The sequence below is a fragment of the Falco biarmicus genome, chromosome 10, assembly GCF_023638135.1.
Source record: "Falco biarmicus isolate bFalBia1 chromosome 10, bFalBia1.pri, whole genome shotgun sequence".
Taxonomy (NCBI): Eukaryota; Metazoa; Chordata; class Aves; order Falconiformes; family Falconidae; genus Falco; species Falco biarmicus.
In genome coordinates, this window is record NC_079297.1 from 25,327,978 (window position 1) to 25,339,548 (window position 11,571).

Sequence of the window (11,571 nt, forward strand, 5' to 3'; positions counted from 1 at the left end):
CCAAAACTCTGTTTTATATATGGAAACTGAATGATGGAAAACATGCATTTTCCTGTGTTGTTTGAATTATGTCAGTGTGTTTTTACTCAAACAAAAACTAATCTAACAGCTGCTGTGTACTTTTGTTTACATGCTATATGTCAAATCGTATTGTCCCCAAGGTACTTATGAGAGATGCTTTAGCAGTCATTTTCTTAAATACTGATGCCTATCCGAATTTGGATTTTTCCACCATTGAACAGAATGACAAGCACACGATTGCTGTACTTAAAGCAATCTTTCACAGCTGCTTTGCTTTTTCAGTGATTCCATTAAATTGACGGCATATGCCTGTGGGGTCTACAATGTTACAATACTGCTGAACAAGATGTTGATTGTACAATACAAATTTGTACAACACAACTTGGCTTTATTGTGGGAACCATTTCCTAGGACAACCTTCCACTTATTTTTAACCTGAAAAAAAATTAATTTAAAAACTTATCTACCTCTATGACCTTTACTGAACACCTGGTTATATTAATTGTTTAGAAGTGCAAAGTCTTAACACTTAGTGGTTAGTAGGCATGAAAACCTATGAAGTCTCCTCAGTTCCTAAAATGAGCATGAGTCATGTCTTTTCTTGAACTGAACGAAGTAGCTGTGCATTAAATATGCTGGCACATCTTCTGCTTGAGCAAGTGGACCGAAATGGTGTGAATTGTTAATGCCTTGCTGCTTTGGTTCACGGCTTGTGATTGATCATTTGTAACTATATCTACTCCTTGTTCCATGAAATCAAGTATGGAGTAATGGGTTCATCAGATTTTTGGGTTAAATTGAGAGTGAAGAGGTACTGTGTGTGGAAATAAGAGTTGCCATGTTCGGGGCTGGCCTTGTAACAGCATGGAATCTAAAGGCGATATTCAAAACCACTTCACTCATCATACGCTTACTGATTCTGAATAGGGTCCATTTGCAGGGGACATTTGGTAGTTTTCCAATACACTTTATGCCTCTTTCTCCACTTCTACCACCCTGCACATCTTTTTTTTTTTCTTTTTTTTTTTTTTTTACTAGAATAGCTTATAACAGGTCAGCATAGAAAATTAATAGATTTAAATAACTTGCTATGTAAAAGTAAAAATAGCCTTGGACTGAAATGGCTGTTCTCCTACTAATTAATGACACTTCCTAAATATTAAGTCCTTTGCATAACTCAAGCTATAAAGAACTCAGCAAAGTTCTACTCAGTATCCAGAATTATAATCCCATATTTTGTAGAAAACTATTTTTCCAGGCAGAAAGAAAGAATTACAATAGCCTTAATTTTACTCCTCAGTCCATTCATGTGCAGGAATGACACATATTTCCAGACAGTACAACACGGCTTGTGGCTTTGCAAACAGCAGTGTGTGGGACCACAGCAAACACAAGCCAACAGCAACCAGAAGTGACAACTTGTGATGGCCTGCAGGAGAGTAATCACATTACAGTAGCTCCACAGAACAAGAAAAGTAATGTTTGTCAGGATCAAACTTGCTGCAATGCTCACAATGTTCTCTTTGTGCAACCGAAGCCTCACTATACTTACTGCACTACATCATCTCCTCTAGTTAAATGTCACCAATTCAAAATAAACCATACCAACTTGGTTTTGTTGTTTTAAAACAATTTATGCAAGTTATTTAATTACATGTGAATGCTTAACTTGGAATGAAGGAATCATTCTAGTCACATGAAACCTACAACCAGGTTTTCCATCTGCTCTTGTGCTGAAGTTCAGAGACAAAATTAGAATCTGGACAAATTTAAGACTGCAAGATAAATACAGAGTAATAATTTACTGTTGCTCCTCATTTAGGAGTAAAGAATGAAATAGAAGGGAATTAAATGTAAGAAAAGTGGAAAGGAGTGTACTGCATCTATACATCTGTGTATATTTGTGATCATTATAACCATATTAAAGCAAAAAGAGAGATACAGCAGTTTAGTTCCATTTCATCCAATCTAGGTCCCGTAAGATTTTTAATCTCTCTTCATTGTTTGATATTTATCCTGATGAATGTCAGTATAGTGCAAGTCTACAGCAATCTAGTTGACACACAAGTTTGGTTATTAAGAGTTTTTGGGAAGCTTCAATCCATGCAATATTGGAGAAATAGTTTCAGAACTAATTTTGAAAGTTCTCTATCCTTTTCCCTCTTTTCTCCTCCTGTCTTTGTGCTAGCACTAAAGAAACCTTGCTGAGGTCAAGTTTCTACATTTAAGTATTTAATCAGGGTGCTTTTTAACTAGTCAGACTCATGATGGCTTTGTTGGTTTATAATTGTTGCTGGAAAGCTTTCCGCACTCACACAAGGAGCTGTGCCACCATTTGGAAGATGTTTATCAAGCCTGTGGAAGTCTTTTTTAAAACTCAATAATTTTTGTGGGTATTTCCTTTTTTAAATTGTGACTAACTTGCAGATGCTCATCTCTATTCTCAAAACATTCAGTGCTGAAGCACTTAAACCTGTCCAGATGAAATTGCAGATGAAATGAAAGGCCAAGACCTTCTCAGCCACAGTATATTTAGAATTCTTCAAAATAGTTCATTCTGATGCATAACTGCAGCCCACCTGGTAAGTTCACAGGATCACAGAATGGTTGAGGTTGGAAGGGATGTCTAGAGTTTGTCTAGTCTGGCGCTCTGCTCAAAGAAGGGCCAAGGTAGAGCAGACTGATCAGTTTTATCCAGTGGTACTGTCACCTCTGGGAAAACTGTTCAGTGCTTAACCACCTTCACAGTAAACTTTTCTGTCTTACGGTTAAGTGGAACTTCCTGCACTTCAATTTGTGCCCACTGCTTCTTAAATACTACTAAGAAGAATCAGAATCCATCTTTTTTACTCCCCTTGCCCCAGCCTATACTGGTGGACTGGATTATAGCTCTTCAGCCACAGGATTTAGCATTTCCCTTTGTTGAACTTTATATGATTCCTGTCTGCCTATTTATACATTCTTCCTCCAGCAGTTCTTCCAATGAGCAAAAGTTCTTTAAGACTTATTAGGAGAAGAAAAGGAATACATATTGCTTAATTCAATAACCACATAACTTATGCAGAAGATAGAGAAAGGTCCTGCAGAATACAAGGGTTAACCTTCATAACTATGATCTCATAGATATGAGCTTTATTCAGGCAAAAGGCTCACACCTAATGGACTACAGTTGAAAAAATTACTACCTATGGATATATTCAGATTTCATAGCAAGCAACTCTAGATATTACTCTAAAAAACTATTACTTAAAAACCAAAGGTGCTGTTCTCCATTCAATGAGATGTACATACTGCCAAAGAGAAGAAGGAAAAATTGATCTCATGTCATTTTTTTGCACTCTTCATTTACCAAGTAAAGATGCTTTATAATGGAACCTAATGCTCTTTACATGCTCTGATGGTTCCAACCCATGGTGTCAGCAGGTACACATTTGCCAGACCAATTCAAACATCTTTTTTCTTTTCCCTGCTCATACTATGCTTTCTACACTAAACAGAATAAGGTATGTACAAGGGGCTACATTCTGTATGTCAGATAAATTCAATAGATTCAATTGTGCTTTCCAACAGAGTTTTAGAACTTCACACAGGTGAGTGGAACTGAGGACTGAGCAGTTAGTTTTGAGTATCGAATTTTCATGTAAATTGTATAAAATTCTATTATTATGTATAGTAAATGCAATAATACATTGTACATGCAACGTATCAGTAGACATTTACTATAATAATATTCCATATATATAGCTTATACCATATTATATTACATTCTATTATATTGCATCACATATATTACTATAAATTACTCTGAATAGACCAATTAATTAATCTATTGATGCCAATTTTTACTGGTCTGACAAATCAATGAATATACTTCCTTAAGGATATGCATAGACGTATAAAAGGAGAAAAATACTGTGGAGCACACACTACCTGATAGTAGGCATAGAGCTAATTTTTATATCTATATGGTACAGTAATGATACACACACCACAGAGATGTGCTTCTATATTCAGAATTATGATCCTAACTAGGTTAAAAATAAAAAAAAAAACCCTTCTCTAGCTATGGATTCAATGCCAGTTTCCTTTTCCTGGATCTGTCAGAGAAGATGTGTCTACTAAATTCCATATATGAGGATAGAAATGTTAAGCTAAGTCTGAAGTTAAATGTTAGGATGAGGTGCAGAAAAGAAATATCTGGGTTGATTCTTAGACAGGTAAAGTAATTGGCATCAAAGACACTTTTGTCACAGTATAGGATTTCACAGTGAAGGCAGGGCTGAGTGTTTCATCATGACTGAGTTATATTTAAATGAATTGAAGGAAATATTTTAGTAGTAACTTATGCTTATATACAAATGCTTCAAGTGTGGTTGCAGAGTCTGTGATTAAAGAAAATGAGGCACACAAAGGCTTAATCCATATCTTATTATCCAATGTGCCACTGAAGTCATCAGTACCATAATTGAAAATGCCACCAAAGAGATAAAGAGTTCCATCACATTGAGTAGGAAGGCTCTGAATATATCACTGGGTTCTTTCTTCAACAGTGCTGACAGGGTGTAAGTCCAGTTTCTCCTCATACAGTTTTGGGCAACATTTAGCTGAGGCTATCATGCTTTTCTTATTATAACTATTTTCATAAGCATTCTTTATATTTTCTTAATAATTAAGAATAGTTTTAATATATTTTTCATCTGAAAGTAGCTTTGAAATTTTTTGAAATAAATAAATATATAAAACAATAAATAATTTTTTAAATTTTACTTTGAAAAAGTAAACTTTGAAATAATGAGGAAATGCTCATAATGAAGAGAGCTTTCTCTCTTCCTGAAATGTGGCCAGGGGATGCTATCTGGCTTGCAGGGAGAGTCAAAAACCCCTGGAAACTGTACTCCTAGCTGGGATGAAATCTGATTTTCTTCTTTGAAAGTGGTTAGGACTAAAAGAGAAATAAGCAAACTACTTACATAAACATTTGCTGAGGCACACAACTCAAAGAATTTCAGAGTCCTTTCAATGATTTACAAATGCTACATCTTCCTTGTATACTTCTCCCATGATAGGAATATTACTTACAGATATAGGAACTTCTAAAGCTGGAAGCTCTTGAGCTCATTTATTGAAAACCTTGTACTAAAAATCCTTAGTCTGAATAATAAAGTGATATATTCAGAAATAAGGAAAAAATGTCATAGGGATATATACTTAAATGCCTAATTTATAGTACAAAGATATAGCTATTTGTTAGAAAACAAAGAAATATTTTTTAGCCTTCTTAAACAGAGTTGAAATGGTGTCTTGTTTAAAGACCATATACAAGGATAGAAGAGATAAACTATGTGTGTTTATCCCATTGAAGCTGTAAGAAAAAGCTCTGAGACGAAAGAAGTGCCTACAGAGAAAAAGACATGCAATCACTGAGAAAAGGATAAAAAATTATGCAAATATTAAAATGCTAGTATTACATAAAACAATAGCTTTAATCATAAGCTTATTTATTATTTGCCATTTTTAGATCAACTTAAGGGCACAAACATAAAAAAAAATATTTAAAAAGTAAGTCCAGATTCACTTTTCAGTTCTAAGACCACAATGTAGTAAACAGAAAGTCTGTCCTACAAATGTTACTTACCATTTATGATATGCCGATTTGTTCCCCACATATGTTGTATCAGTATCTCACTGGAGAAGTAAGAGTCATCCTCAGTGTACAATCATCTGAAAACTTTAAAAAAAAGAAAGATGTTACTGCAAATAATTAAGACCTAGTTCTTTAGCAAATATATTAAGAAAAACAAAAAAGCCCCACCACGGTATGAATATGCTCTAAGAAGCTACAAAGTAATTATTTACCACGTAAAGAACAAATGCCTTTGCATTGTAGTCTACACCCCACATAAAATGCAGAATGTACAGCTGCTGATCCTCTCATTTCCAGTACTGACTATACACATTGCAAGAACAGTATTCTATATATGCAAATCTATTAGAAACGCAAGGAATCAAATATTTAAAGTTATTCTTGGATAAAAAGTAATTTCAGGTATAACAAAATGTTATGTGTTTTTTACCAACTGAAACAGTATGAAATGAAGAAGAAAAATTCAGATGCTTGTGAAAAGTGAATCTGCTTCTATCAGATGCTGTGCACATACATGTAACAGGAAGCTCTACTTCAAAGACTTTCTAGACAGAGTAAGATATAGAGAGAAAACTGTTATCAATTCTAATCAGTTTAGCCACAGAAAAGCATGAATATGCTGTGCAAAATATTTTAATGTGTATTCATAGAACATAGATGGCCATGGTAGAAAAAAAAATATAAGGTAGTAATGCCTTAAAAGTTAGTCAGTGACTTCAGCAAAAGACTTCTAAGTGGTGGAAAGTATATGGCCTACTAGTGCACATTTGAGTTACACTGGGTGCTGCAGAAAAGAAAGATGGGCTTGATATTCCTTACTACACTTTTATGCTAATAGCATATTTTGACTGGAGCATGCATGCTTTGAATGCTTTGAACAAAAAGATATGCTAAACTAGAAATGTCACAATTGCTTTATTTAACCTGATTCCCATTAAACATACAACTACGCGGTTTTGGATTACTTTAAATGTTTATTTCCAAATAACTTCTCATTCTGCTGACAAAGATAGAAACTCTTCTTTAGAAACACTTAGAACAAGATGCCACAAACAAAATAATATTTTAGCTTGTTGTATACTATCAAATAGGGGATATCACAAGCCAATTTTTGTGCCCACAGTCAAATTCTAAATTATACTTATTGTCCATGTCCACATTGTTCTATTTTTTCCTAGTCATGCATTACAGCTGTTGTTTTAGAGAGAATCCTCCCACTACTAGGATTTTATGCTGAACCAGGTTTTCAGATTGAATAACATAAAGTCATACACCTCAGTCAATTTAAAACCTGTATCTCTTGATAGCATCCTTTTAAATAGTATTTTCTTGCTACACATACTTCAAAATTCTTATTGAATATTTAGCTTACCTTTCTCCAGTTTGTACAGAAATCATAATACTTGAGAATATATACAATAGCTGTTTTTATATTGTGCAATGCTATTCAGTGAATGCAAAATTTATGAAAGAGGTGAATCATCACTATAGGAGTTGTGTGATTAAAGCAGAAACTGTCACTAAAATGATGCTAGTGAAATTACCTGTCATTCTTTGGAAGAAAGTCTAAGATAGATAGCACACAAGTTACTTTTTGATGACAGAAATGGCAATACTTTGACCAGGACAAATTCATTGTTTATGGAACTGTTGAAAAGAAAAGGCAAGAGGAAAACACTAATGACATTATTCACCCATCATGCCTATTTCAGGTCAGCCAGGTGAATATCCTAAGCTGTCTTTTTCAAGGCACTTTTAGAGAAAATAGACAAAAAGTATGAATAAAAATTTTATGAGTCTTGTAAATTTTAAGAGGAGTGTGTCCCATTTTAGAAATCCTACCTTCAACTGCAATAACACATGTTCAAGTGTGAAAAACACATCTCCTACCTCAACAGAATCCACTTTCCACAACTGACATTGCACACCGAAATTACAAGAGATGCTGCCTCTCCAAAGAAACATAATTTAAAATAAGGCAAAGAAAATGCACCATCAATAAAGACTTGTGTTTCCTTGGTTGGTTGTTTTTTGGTTTTTGTTTTCTCCAGTTTCAAATGAAATTACAGTAGCTTCAATGCTGTTCTAACATGCACAAACATGGAACTCTTTTGAAGGTGTTGCATACTGCTTAGGATTGCTAAAATACAACATATTCCCCTCCACTTGCCCATTTTTAACATATTTAGGCCCAAATGCCGTGTTTCTGATCCAGTACTAACCTAACTCAGAACATTTTTCCTGGCAAGTTAGAAGACAGGAAAATATGCAAATATTTTACAATTTCTTTCAATGGGGTCAAGGCCCTCTGACAGCTGTAGTTTCTAATTCTTTACAACCACAGGTTCCTTAGCTTTCTAGGCAGCTGCCTAACTGAAAATACCCATCTGAAATAATTTGGAACAACTAGGTTCCAGTCTAATCTAAACCAAACAGAATGTGGATCTGTACTCAGATCTCTCCTACAAAATTCTAGTCTTAGATCTCTGTGTTTAAAAATGTTTGGAAAGATCTTAGCTCAGTAAGACTATTGTAGACATTTTCTAAATTTTGGCAGGACAAAAAAACTTCCAACTAGCTCAAATATAAAACAAATAGGGGAAAAAAAATCAATATTTATCTTGTCCCTTAGTTCAAATCTTATAAATATACTTATCATTCCTTCCACTTTTAATTGCATAAGGATAGGCATTTTCAGAATGAAAAAAAATATTTTCCTTCAATGAATTACGAATCCTATTTGATATACATGACTATATTGATTGCTGTATCGTAGATGTTCAGTTCTTCCATCAGAAGCCTGTACAGTCACTAAATGGAGATAGGAGGAAGTCTGTGAAGATTGTACAGTCGGTAAATCTGCCCTTTTTGAGAACTGTAACAGAGACTGCAATTGTTCAGTGTGTCTTTTTTGTCATTTGTTCAGTGGTACAGATCTAGCATAACCAAAGTGAGAATGTTATCACTTTTGTCAGGGTTTCAGAACAAAGAGAATCAAACACCCTCCAGCTGCACTTCAGACCTTCCTGCCAAGATACCACCAGTATTTGGTGAATTCACATCACTCTGCATAGCTGGTCCACTTTTTCACAGATAAGTAAAAGTCTGAAAAGAAATAGTTACTGACTACAGAGAAAGAAACAGACTTTTCACACAGTAGCCACAATCTGTTGAGCATTTGGCTTATTATACATAGAAAAAACCCCACATTTAAATTGTTTTTTTAAAGCATGCTAAGTGAATGCCGCTCCAAAGGGAAGGAATAATCTCCCATTCAAATAAAAAAAACATTATTTCTATTCAAGAAAAAGGAAAATGTTCTGCTTCTGATATATTCTTTGTGATTTGACTATACATAACTGGGGTTGTCCCAGATGAGGGCAGCGTGCTAGGAAATCACCAACATATGCACCATATGTATCATATGCTGCCTTTATTCTTCCACCTCTCTATAGACATCCACTCACAGACAGGATATTGGACTAGATGAAAGTCCAATCTGACACAGCATTGCAATTTTTCCAGTAATTTGTTTGTGGTTTTGATTTATAAGCAAAAAATATGTTTCCTTTTTAAATCACTAGACTGGAAGAAATACCATTTTGAAGATTTAAAAATATTTTTATTTGATACTTACTGTTGCATTAACACCTGAGACACTGATCTCCAATCTATTTTAAATGTGTTGACCTTTATACACTCACCTCTCAGTGGAGGATCAGATACTTGTATAAAATGCCAACAGGAATTGCCTACAAACATGCAACTTTTCCTTCGGCCTTGGTTCTCCTTCCCCTGCACCAAGCTGTACACACATGCTAGAATTTTCCCAACATTTCCAAACTCCCATGTGATCTTTTCTTTTGTGCTTGCAAAAGTATTTGGGTGGGTGTGCAGTGGATCAAATTCCAGAAACCATTCCAGATTAAAATTGACAATTATTTACTGGTTTATTTTTGGCATGTCATCTTCCCTGTGTGGTTCACTGAACGATGGAGCAAAACCCTTGTGCTGTCCAGAGAGCTGCAGAAGTCCTGCAACAACAGGGCACAAGTGGTGGAGCCTTCTTTTAGCAACAGTGCTGGAATACATTGACTCGAAATGTACTCAAAACTATGGCCTCAGTCACTTTTTGGACACCCTTTGCAAGCAGTCCACAACTTCCTCATGGATATCAGTTTAATAATTAATGTTCTAGGTCAAGAAATCCCCATGGAAAAAAACAAAACCAAAGATTTATTAATACTGTATCCAACTATTGAATTTGTGTGATGTTAAAAATTATTGCTGAACTTTTTTGCTCCAATGTACATACAAGTTTGATCTGTGTGTTTTGATTATCCTCCTGATGTTGAAAGTATCATGAATGTTCTAGTTAGATGATAGGTTCTAAGACCATTTATTGCAGAATTGTTATTATTCACATTTGCATCCAGTTTCTAGATATATATTAGCACCAATGTAGTAACAAAATTAGTTCTACAAAATATGGGCTGATATCTATCACAGGCGACACTAGAAAACTGACAGACATATGACCTTTTGTTAACTGAGCCAGGTATACTTTTCTTGGGTATTAATTTAGTGGATGAAAATTATAATTACAATAGAATAGAATTTTTTCAGTTGCTAGAGACCTACAATAATCATATTGTCCTACAGATGCTTAAAAAAAATGGATTACACAACTCAGAAAGGGCTGAGCGTTAATATTCCAGGCATTCAAAATTCCTTACATGTAGTGGAAATCTTTGCAAAATATTCCATGTTGTGAATCAGCCGTAGGTTTGAAAATAATTTAAAGATTATTTTTAGAAAAACACTTCACAGACCAATAATAGAAATGAGGTGATTTAAAGCGTATATGCCATACTTGTTCTGGGACAACTACATATACCCTTCTAGAACTGAAACAGCATATCAATTCTTCTAAAATCTACTGAATTTTCAAGAAAGTATTAAAATGCCTTACACAGGAATAAAGGTTCTAGTATCTAGTGCAAATTTAAAATATTTTGTTATATGGTTATAGTGTCATATCTTTTAAGACAAACATTACAACTACTGAATATTTATAATATCTAACCTAATCAAAATTGAATGTATTTTCAGACATATGTAACATATATAAGCCATGCCTCAGATAATCTTAGAAATAATGTTCCTTGGTAATAAATCCTACTGTTAGGTAGCACACACAAAAGTAGGACAAGAATTAGGCACATGATCAGAAGCAAGGTGGCTACTAGGCAAAAACAAGCAGATTAAAGTGCGGGGGGTATTTCAGTAAAGAGTGAGCACAGAATCAAAATTCCCCTTATCTAACATGAACATACGTATAATCCCTGTATATATAATAAGGCTTTGTAATTTAAGGAAATTTTTGGCTGTTTTTTTTAAAAGAATAATCTATAGTTATATGAAAGCAATAAAACTGCAGTAACAATGAATGTACTTTGAAGATGCATTCATTCAAACATGATAATAAACAAATGTTACCTTTTCAATTTTATTCGGTTGTGATGCAATAGGCTCCTAGTTTTCCTGCCTTGTGCAGTTCTTAAACACTAAAATTCTATCAGAGGTGTCCTCAGTAAATTTCTACATGCAGTTGGAAATGACATGCTTGGTTTTCCTTTGCTTGACATCATTATGAAGAGCCAGGCCATTCACTGTCCAAGATACTTTCTTCATTAATGACAGATGGTCTGGAAGAAAAAAGAAAAAAAAGTCAAGTCAATATTTGGCTTCAAAATTAAAAAAGGACATATCATGCTCCCCTTTTCCTATTACCTTAAAAATACACTGGCCTGTCTCCACTTAGATGCTGGTATTTTCTGAAATACTACCACCAGCTTCCTACTAACCGTGACATAAGCTGTAGCAAGCTGTCTGCAGTGATAGCC

General features: G+C 34.4%; 1 long non-coding RNA gene across 3 annotated transcripts in view; it reads right to left on the reverse strand.

The window, feature by feature from the left end:
* Positions 1-11,338, reverse strand: part of LOC130156125 (uncharacterized) — a 178,221-nt gene extending 166,883 nt beyond the window's left edge. For all 3 annotated transcript variants that reach the window (XR_008824331.1, XR_008824329.1, XR_008824330.1), the window contains exons 1-2: positions 11,165-11,338; positions 5,657-5,749 (exon numbers count right to left, since the gene is read on the reverse strand). This is a non-coding gene — a long non-coding RNA (uncharacterized LOC130156125). The remainder of the gene's footprint in view (positions 1-5,656; positions 5,750-11,164) is intronic.
* Positions 11,339-11,571: the final 233 nt, after the last annotated feature.